Source organism: Tachypleus tridentatus, chromosome 7, assembly GCF_004210375.1.
Source record: "Tachypleus tridentatus isolate NWPU-2018 chromosome 7, ASM421037v1, whole genome shotgun sequence".
Taxonomy (NCBI): domain Eukaryota; kingdom Metazoa; phylum Arthropoda; class Merostomata; order Xiphosura; family Limulidae; genus Tachypleus; species Tachypleus tridentatus.
Genome location: NC_134831.1, coordinates 69,067,801 through 69,084,573, shown reverse-complemented (window position 1 = coordinate 69,084,573; position 16,773 = coordinate 69,067,801). Strand labels below are relative to the sequence as shown.

The window sequence follows — 16,773 nt, the reverse complement described above, 5'->3', positions numbered from 1 at the left end:
CATTCATGTAAATTTATCTTATTTTTATCAACTCGTTCTGTGGTGTTAAGTTAGCTTTCAAATTTGTATATCTATATCTAATAGCTTAGATTATTTAGGTCGATAACAGTGTTGTAAAATAGCAAATTCTCTTTTTACTTGATTATAGTGTTGTTAATCGTTCACTGATTATTCCTTTTATCGTTTGGTTTATCTACGAATAGTTACGTTTAAAACGTTAACTCACCTTTTGATAGTTCCCCTAGATGTGAAGTACAGATATCATAAATGTTGCACAGGATTATGTAAATTACGATCTTATGATTTGTAATTTTGTGATTTGACAAACGAATAAAAGCCGTAAACTGACTTGTAACAAGTTAGTTCACGATTTGTTTATTTGTTTTTTTGAATTTCGCACAAAGCTACTCGAGGGCTATCTGTGCTAGCCGTCCCTAATTTAGTAGTGTAAGACTAGAGGTAAGGCACCTAGTCATAACCACCCACCGTCGACTCTTGGGCTACTCTTTTACCAACGAATAGTGGGATTGACCTAAACATTATAATGTCCCCACGGCTGAAAGGGCGAGCATGTTTGGCGCGACGGGGATGCGAACCCGTGACCCTCAGATTACGAGTCGCACGCCTTAACACGCTCGGCCATGCCGCACCTAGTTCACGACATATAGCTGAACAGTATCACTGTTGGTTTATTACTCAATATTGTTTGTGATTTTGTAGTTTAAGTATGGAATATTATTTTAAGTGGTTGTTGTTTTGAATTAAGTTCAAAGCTACACAATGGGATGGCCCGGCATGGCCAAGCGTGTTAAGGCATTCGACTCGTAATTCGAGGGTCGCGGATTCAAATCCTGATCGCACCAAACATGCTCGTCCTTTCAGCCGTGGGGGCGTTATAATATGACGGTCAATTCCACTATTTATTGGTAAAAGAGTAGCCCACAAGTTGGTGGTGGGTGGTGATGACTAGCTGCCTTCCCTAGAGACTTACACTACTAATTTAGGGACGGCTAGCGCAGACAGCCCTCGAGTAGCTTTGCGCGAAATTCAAAACAAACAAACAGTTTTGTATTTAAATAATTTGAAAGTTGTACTTTGGATTTCTGAAGTTGTCAATGTGTAATAAATTTGTGTTTTGATTCAATCCTGGTGAAAGTAGATTCCTCATTTTGCACTTTTCTTTTAAACATGTTCATGGTAATCTTCAACTTGGATTTATCTAGTTTACGAATTAGCCAAAGTTTAATAAAGTGTAATAAAGTTTAATTAAACAGTGTGACAAACAATGATGGTTGAAGATTCCCGAACTTCTTCACCAGCAGGAGCTCTATGTGGAACAAGGTTGTGTGGTTTAAAGGTCAGGGGTAACGTTATTGTCAAGATACCAGTAACAAGATATTCAAACATCAGTCAGACTGGAGGTACTGACATTTTAATAGTTCTCCTTAAATTTACTTTTGGTTCAAATATCATGAAACACCTAAGTAGGGGATTTCATGGTACGTGGGAAGCAAACAGAGCTTACAGAGCAGGCAGTTAAACTAGGCAAGACGACATGAGTTACCTACACTGTCTTTTATCTGTATCGCACTGATAACTGACGTGTTGGAAAATCTCATCTGCTTGGGACCTCGGTCCCATAGCGACTCTGCGCTGAGGAAAAGTAGAAGCTTTCTTGATAAGAAGGTAATGGCTACAGACATAGAAGACGATGGTAAAATGTACACGTTCATTAGAGAAGAGACTGGTACTGCCACGTATTTTGAAAAAACGTGTTTTGTGTGTTTTTTTCTTGGTGTCTGAGGTTTTGAGTAACTGTGTACAAGATGCTAACTTCTACAGCTTTGGACAGAAAAATTTCTTTCTAAAACTCTAGTTACCAGATACACTGATTTGATTATGGTAAGTTATCTTTATATATTTATACACACACATATAAATATGTGATATATTAGCTTTACTGTGCATATATATATATACACACATTGATTTATTAACTTTACTATATATATATGTATATATATATACACACATTAATATATTAACTTCACTATATATATGCATATATATATATATACTAACAATAATATATTAACTTTACATATATTCATATTGATTTATGCATATATATATACACACATGTTAATATATTAACTTGTATATATGTAATGCTATATATATGCACATTAATATATTACTTATATATATGCGTACTAATAATATATATATATTAACTTTACTGTGCATATATATTCATACATTGATTTATTAACTTTACTGTATATATATATATACACACACACATATTAATATATTAACTTTACTATATATATATATGCATATATATATACACACATTAATATATTAACTTCACTATATATATGCATATATATATATATATATATTAACAATAATATATTAACTTTACTGTGCACATATATTCATACATTGATTTATTAACTTTACTGTATATATACATATACACACATTAATATATACACACACACATTGATATATTAACTTTACTGTATACATGCACTGCTGGCCAAAATCTTAAGGCCCATAAACATAAAGAAAAAAATATGCATTTTGCGTTGTTAGACGCAACCACTTATTTTAGTATAGCTTCGAAAGATGAAAATAAGACAGGAGAAACGAAAAATAAAAAAAACTTTTCTAGCATTTAATACGGAAAATGTGAACACTATGAAATTAGCCGAAATACTAGCTGGTCAAAAGTTTAAGACCATACTAAAACGAAGCGTTAATCGGTAAACACGTAACGAAATCTAGTAATTTGTGTTCAAGCATTAGTGTTGTCAACATCTCCCACTGACATCTCCTGTGTTACATTGGGTAAAAACATGTCAAAGGCTATAAAGTTGACAGAGTTTGAACGTGGCTGAATTTTCGAGCTGCAAAAGCAAGGTATCTCTCAACGTGCCATCGCTGGTGAGATTGGCTGTAGTAAAACTGCTGTTGCAAATTTCTTAAAAGACCCTGAGGGATACTGAACGAGAATTTTAAGTGGTTGGCCCAAGAAAATTTCCCCGGCGTTGAGCAGGAGGATTCGGCGGGTTATCCGGCAAGACACCAGCCGATCGTCAAACCAGATTAAGGCCGTTACGGACGCAGAATGCAGCTAAAGAACAATAAGACAGCATCTACGAGAGAAAGGCTTTAAAATCGTAAACGTTTTCAAAGACCACGCCTCCTTCCACACCAAGAAACAGCTCGGTTAAACATTGCTGTGAAGCACCAAACATGGGACGTAGAAAAGTGGAAGAAGGTTTTGTTCTCTGACGAGAAAAAATTTAACCTGGATGGCCCAGATGGATTTCAACGTTACTGGCATGATAAGGATATCCCACCGGAGACATTTTCTACACAACAGAGTGGAGGAGGTTCCATCATGATCTGGGGTGCTTTCTCCTTCCATGGAACAATGGAGCTTCAGGTTATACAGGGGCGTCAAACAGCAGCTTGCTATATTGGCATGTTGGAGAGAGCATCCTTATTGACTGAAGGCTCTCACTTGTGTGGAAATGACTGGATCTTTCAGCAGGACAACGCTGCAATCCACAAAACCCGCAGGACAAAGGACTTTTTCATGGCGAATAACGTGATTCTTTTGGACCAACCAGCGTGTTCGCCCGAACTGAACAACACTGAAAATGTTTGAGGGTGGATAGCAAGGAAAGTCTACAGAAACAGACGTCAATTCCAAACAGTACATGATCTCCGTGAAGCTATCTTCATTACTTGGAATAACATTCCAGACAGCCTTCTGCAAACGTTTATATCGACCATGCCAAAGTAAATGTTTGAAGTTATTCGCAATGAAAGCCATGCAACTCACTACTGAAACCTCTTGTTAGGCATTTCCCACCCTGTTTAGGACATTTTTTGGTATGGTCTTAAACTTTTGATCAGCTAGTATTTAAGCTAATTTCATAGTGTTCACATTTTCCATATTAAATGATAAAAAGTTTTTTATTTTTATTTTCCCTTTTCTTAGTTTCATCTTTCAAAGCTCTACTGAAATAAGTGGTTGAGTTTAACAATGCAAAATGCATATTTGTTCTTTATGTTTATTGGCCTTAAGATTTTGGCCAGCAGTGTATATATATATACACACACATATTGATATATTAACTTTTCTCATATATAAATATACACACACACACACACATTAATATATTAACTTTACTGTATATATATATATATATATATACACACACGTATTAACTTTGCTGTGTATATATGTACATGCACACATTAATATATTAACATTACTGTATATATATAGACACACATTGATATATTAACTTTACTCTATATATATGTATTCGCACATATTGATATATTAACTTTACTGTATACATGTAAATACATACACACATTAATATATTAACTTTACTGTATATACATATATGTCGATGGTAAGTTGACTTTATACATATCAATAAATAACTAATTTTATTTATATCTACAATTGTATTTTAAAGGTCTATTTGAGAAACATAACTCACACGATAATATTACCTAAACTTTCTATAAAGTATAAGTCAAATGTGGCACTTGAATGGAACTGTGTTTATTTTGGAATTTCACGCAAAGCCACACGAAGGCTATCAGCGCTAGCTGACCCTAATTTAGCAGCGTAAGACTAGAGGGAAGTCGCTGGTTAAAAAGTCGTTAAAAAAGAACTAAAAAAATGTAGATGTTTAAACAAAAGTTTTAGAATTTCTATTAAATTGAAAACACATTTTTCAAGCAAGATTTATACACTAGAAAACAGAATATCACTGACAAGAAAATTTTAATTGGGGTAAAAAAATGTGAAAATTGTTAAATATCAAACCAATGTTAAACAACGCTGAAAAATAAAGACAATGAGTTTTTTCCAACTATGCATTCCATGATATTTCTCAACGACAAGTCTGGTGGCTTATGATGCTAAAAACCTGGTTTTGATAACCGTGTTGTGCACAGTACAGATAGCCTATTGTGTAGCTTTGTATCTAACACTAAAACAAACCATAATAACTCATAAAACTCGACGCCAAAGGTTAGATTTGTTTGAAAATCTTCAACAAGACTGAATTAATGTGATGCCAGAAAAAATGCCAAATAATAAGCTAATCATCTTTTGTCTTTGCATCAATTTTCTTTAATTCATTACGTAATTTAACTCATTTCACTTTATTATTATTTGTGCTTAAAGTTTGGCAAACAACAGTTTAGTAATTATAAGCAAGTAACTAGGTTGATGTTTGAATAAGAAGTAAAGAACAAACCTATATTTTAATCATCTGTGTACATCCTTTACTTTCAACTCTTCTCTCCATCAATGGCACAACGGTATATCTGCGGACTTTCTCTGCTAAAAAATCGGGTTTCGCTACCCATAGTAAGCAGACTACAGATAGCCCATTGTGTAGCTTTGTGCTTAACTACAAGTAAAACTTTTCAACATTTTTTACATATAAAAAGACATAAATTAATTAAGAATAAAGCATGTTTTAATAAAGATTGAACCATTCGATGACTTTTTTTACTTACTCTATTGTGCTTGAAGACGTAGGATCTCTGAAAGTTTTTGTTTCAATAGTAAATAAAACTTATAATCAAATAACAAATAATTTTATTTCTTGCTTTTGAAGTTCATATGTTAGGCTATGAAGTGTATTATTTTTCTTGTGATTCATGGCATAGGTACTTTTTATTATAAGACAGTATAAATTCCAACGTTAAACGTCCCTTATGTGACGCCATTTTAGTGTCCATTGACTGGCTGGCAGACAATACACTACTGTAGGCTGGTGTTAGTGGTTAAAATGGGTGACCCCTCCAAACGGTTTTCGGCCAACTTTTAGGGAAGTAAAGCAAAAATATAGTTGTCATTTATGATAATAGATGGTAGCACTAAGAGTTGATTTGTAGAGCCCTCATGGGCAGTAAATAGTTCATTGTTTGTTTGTTTTTTAATTTCGCACAAAGCTACTCGAGGGCTATCTGTGCTAGCCGTCCCTAATTTAGCAGTGTAAGACTAGAGGGAAGGCAGCTAGTCATCACCACCCACCGCCAACTCTTGGGCTACTCTTTTACCAACGAATAGTGGGATCGACCGTAACATTATAACGCCCCCACGGCTGAAAGGGCGAGCATGTTTGGCACGACGGGGATGCGAACCCGCGACCCTCAGATTACGAGTCGCACGCCTTGACACGCTTGGCCATGCCGGGCCAGTAAATAGTTCAACTGAACACTTCACAAGTAGTAAATGTGAGAAAGAAAGAAAATAATTAACTCCGAATATTCTCTGCACATAACACATCAATGTCTGAATAATTAGGGATACTTAAATATGTTACTGATTATTGTTCTTTCATTGTGATGGTATTCGAATATTTGTGATTTATTTTGCTGAGAAATATTAAAACAACCTCCTAATTAATGATACATATTTATAAGCGAAACCTAAATAGGTATTAATGACATCAAACTACTTTTTCTCTAGTTTTAAAGCTGCATGAGGGACCGCAATAAAATCATAAAATATGTGGAGTCAGACTTTTTATTCTAAAGTGAAGAAAAACATTGTAAAGAAAGTAGTAAATGTGTGGATGGCTACTACAAAACCTTCAAATACAGTGTAACTTGACAAGCCTGCATAGAGCTTTGACTTCAACCTCATCAAATACCTTTGGGATGAATTGGGACGCCGATTGCGAGTCAGGCCTTCTCGCTCGACATCAATGCCAAACCTCACCAATGTTCTTGTGGGTGAATAGGAGCGAATTCCCGCAGTCATGTTCTAAAATCTTGTGAAAAGCCTTCCCAGAAGAGTAAAGACTATTGTATATAGCAACAAAGGGAGAACCAATCCATATTAATACCCATGGTTTTGGAATTAGATGTTCAACAAGCACATACGGGTTTGATGATCGGGTGTTCACATACTTTTGGCCATAGAGTGTATATATATATATATATATATTGGTAAATGTTAATTTTTGCCTATAATGTTATTTAGAGATGATATGAATGCCATCCCTACTATCATGTTTGTGTTGTTTTTGAAGTAATTATATTAACCATCCATACATTTACTTTCTTTTTGGAAAATATTTTTCTTTACTTTCTTTTTTTTAATGTAGTATTTCAATAGATATAGGAAGGTTGTATTTGTAACCAATTTCTAAATATAACGAAGCTCCATCCGTCACTTGTAATATTTATTCTTTGTCGATTATTTGCTGGTAATGCCTGTTTCATCTTGAACTTAAGCTTTTTAAAGGGGCATAAAATTTCTGTAAGAAAGCTAACTTTAAGGGGTAATGATAACATATTTTGCATTAGAATTATAAATTTTTAAATTACTGTTAGTTATTAACAATACTTATAAAAGCGGATGCTTTGAAACCATGTCACCTCACTGAACTTTGTTGATATCGTTGTTTTGGTTTTATACTTATCATGTAACAAAAAAAGAATCAAAAGAAAAATAACAAGAAATTCAAACCTTTTCCCTATAATATTTACAGACGCTCTCAGAACGTGTGACTCGGTCTTTACACAGATATTGCTATAAAAATGAAACGCTGTGTAGTATCACAAAGTTCTGAGAATCCATTGAGAAGTTTAAAATATCATTTCGATGAACAATCTGAGCCATTCCTGAACAGGCAGTGCCACCTCTTGGATAATACTTTATCTCTAGCTTAATTTTCTTATAGCTTGCTGTTGTTTTTGTTATCCTATCCGTTATCTTATCATGTAATAAATACATAACACGTACAGAACTTGCGTAGAGTTGTGTTTCTAGGAACAATTGTACTAAGCGTGATTTCTTGATGACGAGAGCTTCAATCTCTTTTTATTAATCTGAAGATGACCTGAAAAGGTCAAAACGTTGTTCTGTACTTTATTTTAATGAAAGTTTTAATATCCATACTTTGGAATACTGTGCATGACTTTTGTTTACTCCTCAGTAGCACAGCAATATATCTGTGAAGTTACAACGCTAGAAACAGGGTTTCGATACCAGTGGTGAGCAGACCACAGATTGCCTATTGTGTAAATTTGTGCTTAACTACAATATATCTAGCTCCGCCTACCTCAGGGAATTAGATTTAAGAGGCTACTTTTGTGGAGAACAACTTAAAACTGTAAAAGTGCTCTTGGATTTGTTATATTAGTAATGTCTGTTTATATTTGTAGGTAATTCACATTTATGTTGTTTTTTATGTTTGAACCTCTATAACTTGTGTTGTACCAGGTGGCTGGATCTATGGTTTTTATAATAATCGCTTTAAAATGTTTTTTTTATTGGCATAAGAAAAAACATGTCTGATGCACTTGCGCTTGGGAAGAAGTTAATCTCACTGCTACGTAGAATGACATATGTTTACATCTTAAAAACAACACAGAACGAGATGAAGACATACATTATTTTTGTCGTAACTTGGATAGCTCACAATCGTGCTTACAATCAATAAACCTTTGGCTAAAGCTAGCTGTATTTTGATTACTATTTTTTTCTGACGAACCATGAAAAACCTATCGGTATCATTTCTCTTTGTAATCAGAGTGACAAAGCTATTTGAATAAACATTTATGTCACAAAGACCTTTCTGGTCACCAAAGGAACCTATAGTCATTACACAGAGTCTATTTAATTTGAATTATACTGTAATATATTTAAATCTTATTTGCTTATAGGCATAAAGTATACATATAAAAACTGGTAAAAAAGCGAATAAAAACCTTATAGTTTCATCTTTTAACAAGTGTCTGATACACCGACGTTCCACACAGCACATTGCACTGCTTGCAATCTTCATATTAAAAGAAGCCATTGCAGGACGCTATCTCAATACGATTGGGACACAAAATGAAACAACATTTCGTACCTGGTTCTCAGCCAAAGTTTGTAGATAGGAAAAAATAAAATAATTTCTGTTGGTTTAATCCAAATATTCTACAATTGAAAGAAGTAATGCAAGCCATTTGTAAATATTTTATACAGTTCTTTAGATAAATTTTATATCAAAGCTCTTTTCAAAAATTGTAGTGATTTGTATCTTATTAATTAATTATTTATATCTGAAATACTTCACATTTTAATAAAACTCTTTTGTGTGTACGTATCTTGTACCAAACTTACTATGCTAGAATTATAAAAAAAAGATTATTTTTTGTTTACATTTTCAAAATGTTATTTTAAGACCACTTGTTTAAATAGGAGTCTACTTCTAAGCCTATACATCATGTGTATACACTTTTCGAACTAAATAGTAGGAACTGTATGTCAACTATATGTATTAATGATCTTATTATTTCATCATTTTTTATTTCTGAACAACTCGATAGTATTTATTATTCTCAAAATGTATCGCAACTGACCTAATTGTTTTCATATGTTGCTAAAGGGTTTCAACAGCTATTCTAAATCATTTAATTCTAACTTAATAATACATTAATTAAACCATTAAAGTTTAACTTTTTATTATTCTTTTCAGTTCCCGTTAAATACCCAAACCATTATTCGTTCGTAAAAGAGTAGCCCAAGAGTTGGCGGTGGGTGGTGATAACAAGCTGCTTTCCCTTTCGTCTTACACTGCTAAAGTAGGGACGGCTAGCAGAGATAGCACTCGTGTAGCTTTGCGCGAAATTCAAGACAAACCAAACCAAATCGTTAAATACCAGATAGTGCTTGTAGTCAGTGACATCGTGCACCCTCGAAAAACGTCCGTAAAGAAACGTCGAGTTTGAATTAAATTAGTTGCTATATTTTGCATTTATTGTTGTTATGTGTTCTATACAAAGTTCATACTGTTTTATTTCAGTGTTTTTTAAATATGAAGTTAGTGGAGTATTAGAGATTACTCTGCTTATGTTAAAATGTATATATATATATATACTAAAGTACTATTATTATTATTAATTAACTGTTTATTGAAATGATGGTTTTCATTCCTTGTGTTTTTAATAAGAAGGTATCTCAGGCTGATGTCTGATAAAGAGTGTTCTGGACTTAACTTCCTTTGATTTTGTTTGTTCTGATGTAGATATTTATGTTTTATGTCAAATTTGTAAATAAACGTGTTTGTCGTTGCTTCATACTCATCGTGTCTTTAACCATCTGTAGATACACATATAATTTTTATTTTCTAAAACTGTTTCCTGGTTTATGTCAGTGTGAAAGTTAAACTTTCATTTGTCTGTCTGGTTTACTGCGGATCTGCCTTACGTACTGTTTACAGATTTTATCCTTTATAGGTAAGAGGTATCACCAGCTTTTCGATAAAACAGGCTTTATTGTCACACGCACTAACCTAACTCGGATAAACTAAGTCCATGGTTATGTTATGCGGTTGGTACATTGTTCAAGTAAAATAAGTATTATAAAACAAAATTTCAATTTGGCAAGAGAGTGAAGGTTGGTGTAAAAACATAGTCCATGTTACTAAATGTTGATTCTTGAGGCAAAATAAAATCTATAACCCAGTTTGATAACCAAAAAAGGATCTCGAACCGCTGTATTGTATAAAACATGCTGTTATTGAATATTATATAGTGTGTATTTGCATGCATCATTGAGATATATGAATAAGCCATTTGTGCTAATAGTCGAGAGAAGAATATACAATGAAACCTTCGACTTTTGTTGCCTTCTTCTTGCCGGATTTATTTATGAATGAGTGAGTGGACAATGGAATAAAAACTCTTCTAATTAATAAAGTTCCTTAGTTTGTTCATTATATTCAAGAGTAATTAGGATAATTATAATACGAATTTAAAAGTAATCAGGATAATTATAATATGAATTTAGAAGTAATCAGGATAATTATAATATGGATTTAGAAGTAATCAGGATAATTTCAACATGAATTTAGAAGTAATCATAAAATTCCAATATGAATTTAAAGCAATTTGATATCTCTGAAGAGAGCTGATATTTTGTGATTGTTATCGTTTATTTTGTAGTTGTTATACGTATCAGATGATTTTATACTTTTAAGTGTTTTTTAGCTTGTCTCTAAATGCTCTGTAGATTCATACAGCTCCAATTTATTTATTAAGTATAACATAAGTGATAATTATTATTTATAGTGAGTTCATAACAAAGTGCACAATAGAAACAAGCTTTGTGTAGGTCTTTCTACATAACATAATCCATAGTATTTTAGACTGTTCACTTTGTTTCAATATTCGTTTTTGTTCGTTTACCAAAACATAAGGTCTATACATTTTGTATAAATATAGTTACTCATGTAAATGCTCTGGTTAAGTATATATTTTTCCTATTAATCTCTAGTTTTGTATTACACACACATTTAGATATTTTACTCTGTTTAAATGTTCGTTTACCAAAACATAAAGTCTATACATTATATTTAAATATTCTGGTTACGTGCGTTTCTCTTCTATTCACCTCTAGACGTTTTGATGTATACAAATTTTGTTTTTAATCTATTTGGTTATAAAAATTATTAATCTGTTGCTATGTTACGAAGAAATGTCTCGCTATCCGATGTCAAAAAAACAACATAACTGACGTCGCATGAGAGAATACCCAAAGGATTTGTTTGTTTTTGGCAGGAAATGTACATTTTTTATACCCAGGAAATGTTCTTGTTATCGTTACATTTAATTAAATAACATCAATGCTGGTGATTTGAGTCTTAGAGGGTAGACATGTAGAAGTATATAGTGGATCAATTATCTACTTGTTATCCAATGAATCATTAAAATAATTAGATTTTATTCATAAACTGAGTAAAAATTTTGCGACATGATTTATTTACAACAACGATGTATTTTTCATGGATAGATGATAAATAAATGTGTGTGTATATATAAAAATATATCATTACAAGCGGTGTAACTGTCACTTAATCTTCTGTAGAATGTAAAGTTTGTTTATAATATCATGATATAAGTATCATGTTCATAAATTCAACAGAATTCCTTGTGAACGTTTGCCATGGAACATTTTTGAAACGACTGCTGATAAGCTTTTCGCAGATCGTAGAATATTTTAATCAAGCTATCTGAATTTATCACCGCAGTCGTCTTACTTTTTAAAGAATGTTTTCTTTACGAGTAAAACGTTTCACTTATCTCTAGAATTTAATAAAATAAAAGTGTTTTTATTGCTACACTAGATTTTTCAGACGGTTTTTGGTAAAAAGAGACATCGCTGCAATGGACATACACTCAAAGATGTATTTCAGTTATCTGTTACAGGACTTGACAGGTTTTCCAGGTGAACTGGTTGCAGTTATGATTGTATATATATTTTTTCCAGTTACAATAATGACAGAGATAATATTAAATATATAACATATTCTAAATGTCAACATAATTTTTTGTTGAGAATAAGAAACAAAAACCACGTTTTTTAGCACACTAACAGATAAAATATTTATTAGAAATTTCAGTTCACTAGTTTCGACAACAGAGTCACCATCATCGGGGTTAGTAACAATGAGCCTGAAAAGGAATTATAGAAATTACAAAATATTGTGAGTAAAAATATGTAATATATATATATATATGTCTAAATACTGATTAATATTAATTCTAGGCTTAACTGTAGATCATTTGTTCTCGAAACAATAAGAAGGCAAGGTTTACTAAGTTTTCAATTTTTGTCTTAGATTTTGAGCGTTCACAAATATCAAAATTGTCATTTCAGTTAACTTGAAATATTTTCTGAGAACCAATTATCTGAAAATTATTAATAATTTGATTATATGATACATAATAATTATAAAAGAACAACTTTAGACAGGTTTGGAGGAAAGGTGGTTTATGTTGTTTTAGTGGACTTTGAAGATAACTAGTTTTAAGTTTTATTAATTTTTGTTTTTGTAGCACGAGTTTCAAGGTAAAGTGTTTTTCAATTTTCACGATGTATTTCCAGAATAAGAAATCATCGCTAGTGTTTCCATAGGCCAAGGTTCTTTATGATGTTATAGTCTCATCATATATATTCGTGCTTTTGCTCATTAGGCGTAGCTGAGTCTTGTGTCAACAGATGCCTGCTATTTCTATATATTCACCGCGAATATAAAGTAAATGATATATCAATGACATACTTTTTTAGATTAAATTTGTGTAAAAATGTCTCTTTCAAGTGGGATTTCTGAAATTTGGTATTAGGTGTGCGTCTTTATGTTTTTGATGACGTAATCGACACGTGTATAAAGAAACCAATAAGATTATACGTTTCTTTCTGTCTGTATATGCTCATACTGACCTATTTCATATTACTCTTATGGGTTGTCTAAAACAGTGCTAACGTTTTCTCTAGTGGTTAACTGCAGAGAAACTGTATTCTCTAAGGAAAATCTCACAAAAGATAATTTAGGCTTTTGTTCTCTATTGCAAAATGATGACGTTGCATATTAGTATATCCATAACTATGTATGTAGAGCAACAAGCATGAGATTATTTGTCTGCCCGTTTCTCTAAACCAATAGGCGGTCGTCTTTAGGAGTTACCATGGTAACCTATGGAAAAGCTTTTTGACTCTTGTGCACCTTAGCTAATGACGATATGAGCTCGTTCTTGCAATGCTCGTTAAGCGAAGATAAGACTCACTGAAATGCTGAGTAAAACAGACCAGAAGAGAATCTCAGAAAGTCACGTGAATTTTTTTGGGTAAGCAAAACTATCCTGACATTTAAGTGATTTCATTTTCCACTCTTCCAAAATAAAAAGTACTGCTGAGTAACTTCAAAATACGCCGAAATTTTTTTGTTAGTTCATATCTATATCAAGGACATAATACAGTAGGTTTTGCAAGTTATTATCAAATAAGACTTTATTAATCATGGACGAGAAGTTCCTTTTCTGTTCACGACACTCAAAACTCAAACTTGCTTCGACAGATGCTCGAGAGATGAAAGACAATTGTTAATTTCATTTTCGTACCAGTTTGCTAGTCTTTATGTTTTACCAACTTCTTATTCGGATCGAATTTTTTTACCTTTTTTTTAGTAATTCATTTGTTTGTTTAGAATTAAGCACAAAGCTGCACAATGGGCTATCTGTGTTTTGCCCATCACGGGTATCGAAACCCGGTTTCTAGCGGTGTGACTCCGTAGACATGCGACTGGTGGACTTTAGTAATTATTATAATATTTCTTATTTTCCTATGACCTGGTGTCTGGATTAACTATTAAACACATTGGTAATTTTCTCCGTAATCTAAAGAGCGAAACAAAATGTTTAGGGTGTACGTCTGTTTAGCATGTAGTTATGTGATTTGGTAACGTATATCAGGTAGTTACATAAGACGCACTCTTCGTTACTTGTGCAAAAATTCAGTGATGTAAGAATTTCTATGTGTGCGGATATTCAAATATAAAATAGTGTTATATCGTGTATATTCAGTCATGTAAAAATGCTCTATGCGTTTGGATATTCATTTACGGAATACTGTTGTATTATATATATTCAGTCATGTAGGAATGTTCTATGTGTGTGGATATTTAGCTCTGAAATACTGTTACATTGTGTATATTCAGTCATCTAAGAATGTTCTATGTGTTTGGATATTCAGTTACGGAATACTGTTGTATTATATATATTGAGTCATGTAAGAATATTTTATGTGTGTGGACATTCAGTTATGGAATACTGTTGTAATGTGTATATTCAGTCATGTAAAAACGTTCTATGTGTGTGGATACTGATTTATGTAAATCTCTTACATGTGTGGATATTCCCTTACAGAAAACTGTTATGTCCGAAAATACTGTTATGAGAGGAGATATGAGTTCTCATGCACCTCGAAATTTGATTTTTTTTCATTGTGTTTGAAGCGAAAAGTTTGACCAAAATTCTAATTTTAATAAATAATAACATTTGAGTGTGTTTGTTTACATACAAAAAAGTTATTAAACATTCAGATTTGTATCACTGATAAATATGTATCTAGCTATTTGTCTAGATAAGCAAACATTCAGATTTGAATCACTGTTAAGTATGTAGCTAGCTATTTGTCAAGGTAAGCAGGACATAGTCAAACATTCATATTTTAATCACTGTTAAGTATGTAGCTAGCTATTTGTCAAGGTAAGCAGGACATTATTAAACATCCAGATCTGAATCACTGTTAAATATGTATCTAGCTATTTGTCTAGATAAGCAAACATTCAGACTTGAATCACTGTTAAGTATGTAGCTAGTTATTTGTCAAGGTAAGCAGGACATAGTCAAACACTCAGATTTTAATCACTGTCAAGTATGTAGCTAGCTATTTATCAAAGTAAGCAGGATGTAGTCAAACATTCAAATTTGAATCACTGATAAGTATGTAGTGAGCTATTTGTTAAGGTAAGCAGGACATAGCAAACATTCAGATTTGAATCACTGTTAAGTATGTAGCTAGCTACTTGTCAAGATAATCGAGATGTTAAACATCCACTGTTTAATCAATATTAAGTATGTAAGTATTTCACTTAAGCAACTAGGAATTGTCTTATTTTTGAGGTTGTTCTATATAAGCAAGCGTTGTCACATACACAGATCTGAACCAATTATAAATCTGTAACTAATTGTTTAAAAACACAGAAATTAGCACAACTTTACCACAAATCCTGAGTTGAATCATTACAGATGATATAGAAACCATATAGATATGGTAAGTATCGAAGTATGTGTCGTAATATGGGCGAAAAAAATCTCATTTTGGTAAGCTGTGCTTTTTGAGACATTGAAAAGTCGTATAGAGATTGTCGTTTTAGACGGATTTCAGCCGTTTTGATATTAGACTTCCAAATCTCAATGAACTAACACATGTGCGGTTTTAGATTTTACAAAACATCTTTAATGTAGCTATAAATCTCGATGTAGTATAGAAAATTTGCCAAGTGAACCAGATTGTACACCAAAAATTCAAAGTTACAACTTGCAGTACGAAGATGTAATCTGGTTGTGATTTCAATCTTTACCCCAAACCAAAGTCTGCATTTACGAACGTTCTTGAGTTTCAAAAACTAGATGGAGCTTGAAGATCCGATTATTTAATAGAGGTGGATGAATATTCTCTTGAATTTGTTCGAACCTCACCTGGGGAATAGACATGTTTGGCCCGGCATGGCCAGATAGGTTAAGGCGTTCGACTCGTAATCTGAGGGTGGCGGGTTCGAATCCCCGTCACACCAAACATGCTCACCCTTTCAGCCGTGGGTGCGTTATAATCTTACGGTCAATCCCACTATTCATTGGTAAAAGAGTAGCCCAAGAGCTGGTGATGGGTGGTGATGACTAGTTGCCTTCCCTTTTTCTTAAACTGCAAAATTAGGAATGGCTAGTGCAGATAGCCCTTGTGTAGCTTTGCGTGGAATTTAAGATTCAAAACCTTGAATTTCGCACATTATCAAATACTGAATTCTGTTAACGCTTGTGTTCGTTGGTTCTTATCTCAAACTGGTGTTTATTATAAAGCTGAAACTAACGAACATGTTTAAAAATTACGATAGTGTTCTATGCCTTTTATACATATTTATATGCATGTCTCACAGCGTATGTTGTTCATATTTTATTTAAGTGGTTTTATTTTGAGCAGATATAGTAGGATATACTTGTTTCAGTTTTTCTAGCCCATTTGTTGAATAACGTTAGAGAATGCTCTGAATATTATCAGTAGGGCCTGGCATGGACTAGTGGTTGGTGTGAATCCTGGTACTGATACAGTAGAAACCAAGTCACACACCGCATTTTGGGTCAGGGATTCTTGATGACGAGAAA

At 32.9% G+C, this 16,773-nt stretch overlaps 1 protein-coding gene across 1 annotated transcript in view; it reads left to right on the top strand.

Moving 5' to 3' along the window:
• Positions 1-13,339: 13,339 nt before the first annotated feature.
• Positions 13,340-16,773, top strand: part of LOC143255904 (voltage-gated delayed rectifier potassium channel KCNH8-like) — a 54,890-nt gene continuing 51,456 nt past the window's right edge. The window contains exon 1 of the mRNA XM_076512299.1: positions 13,340-13,677. The gene's annotated coding sequence lies outside the window, so the exon portion shown is untranslated. The remainder of the gene's footprint in view (positions 13,678-16,773) is intronic.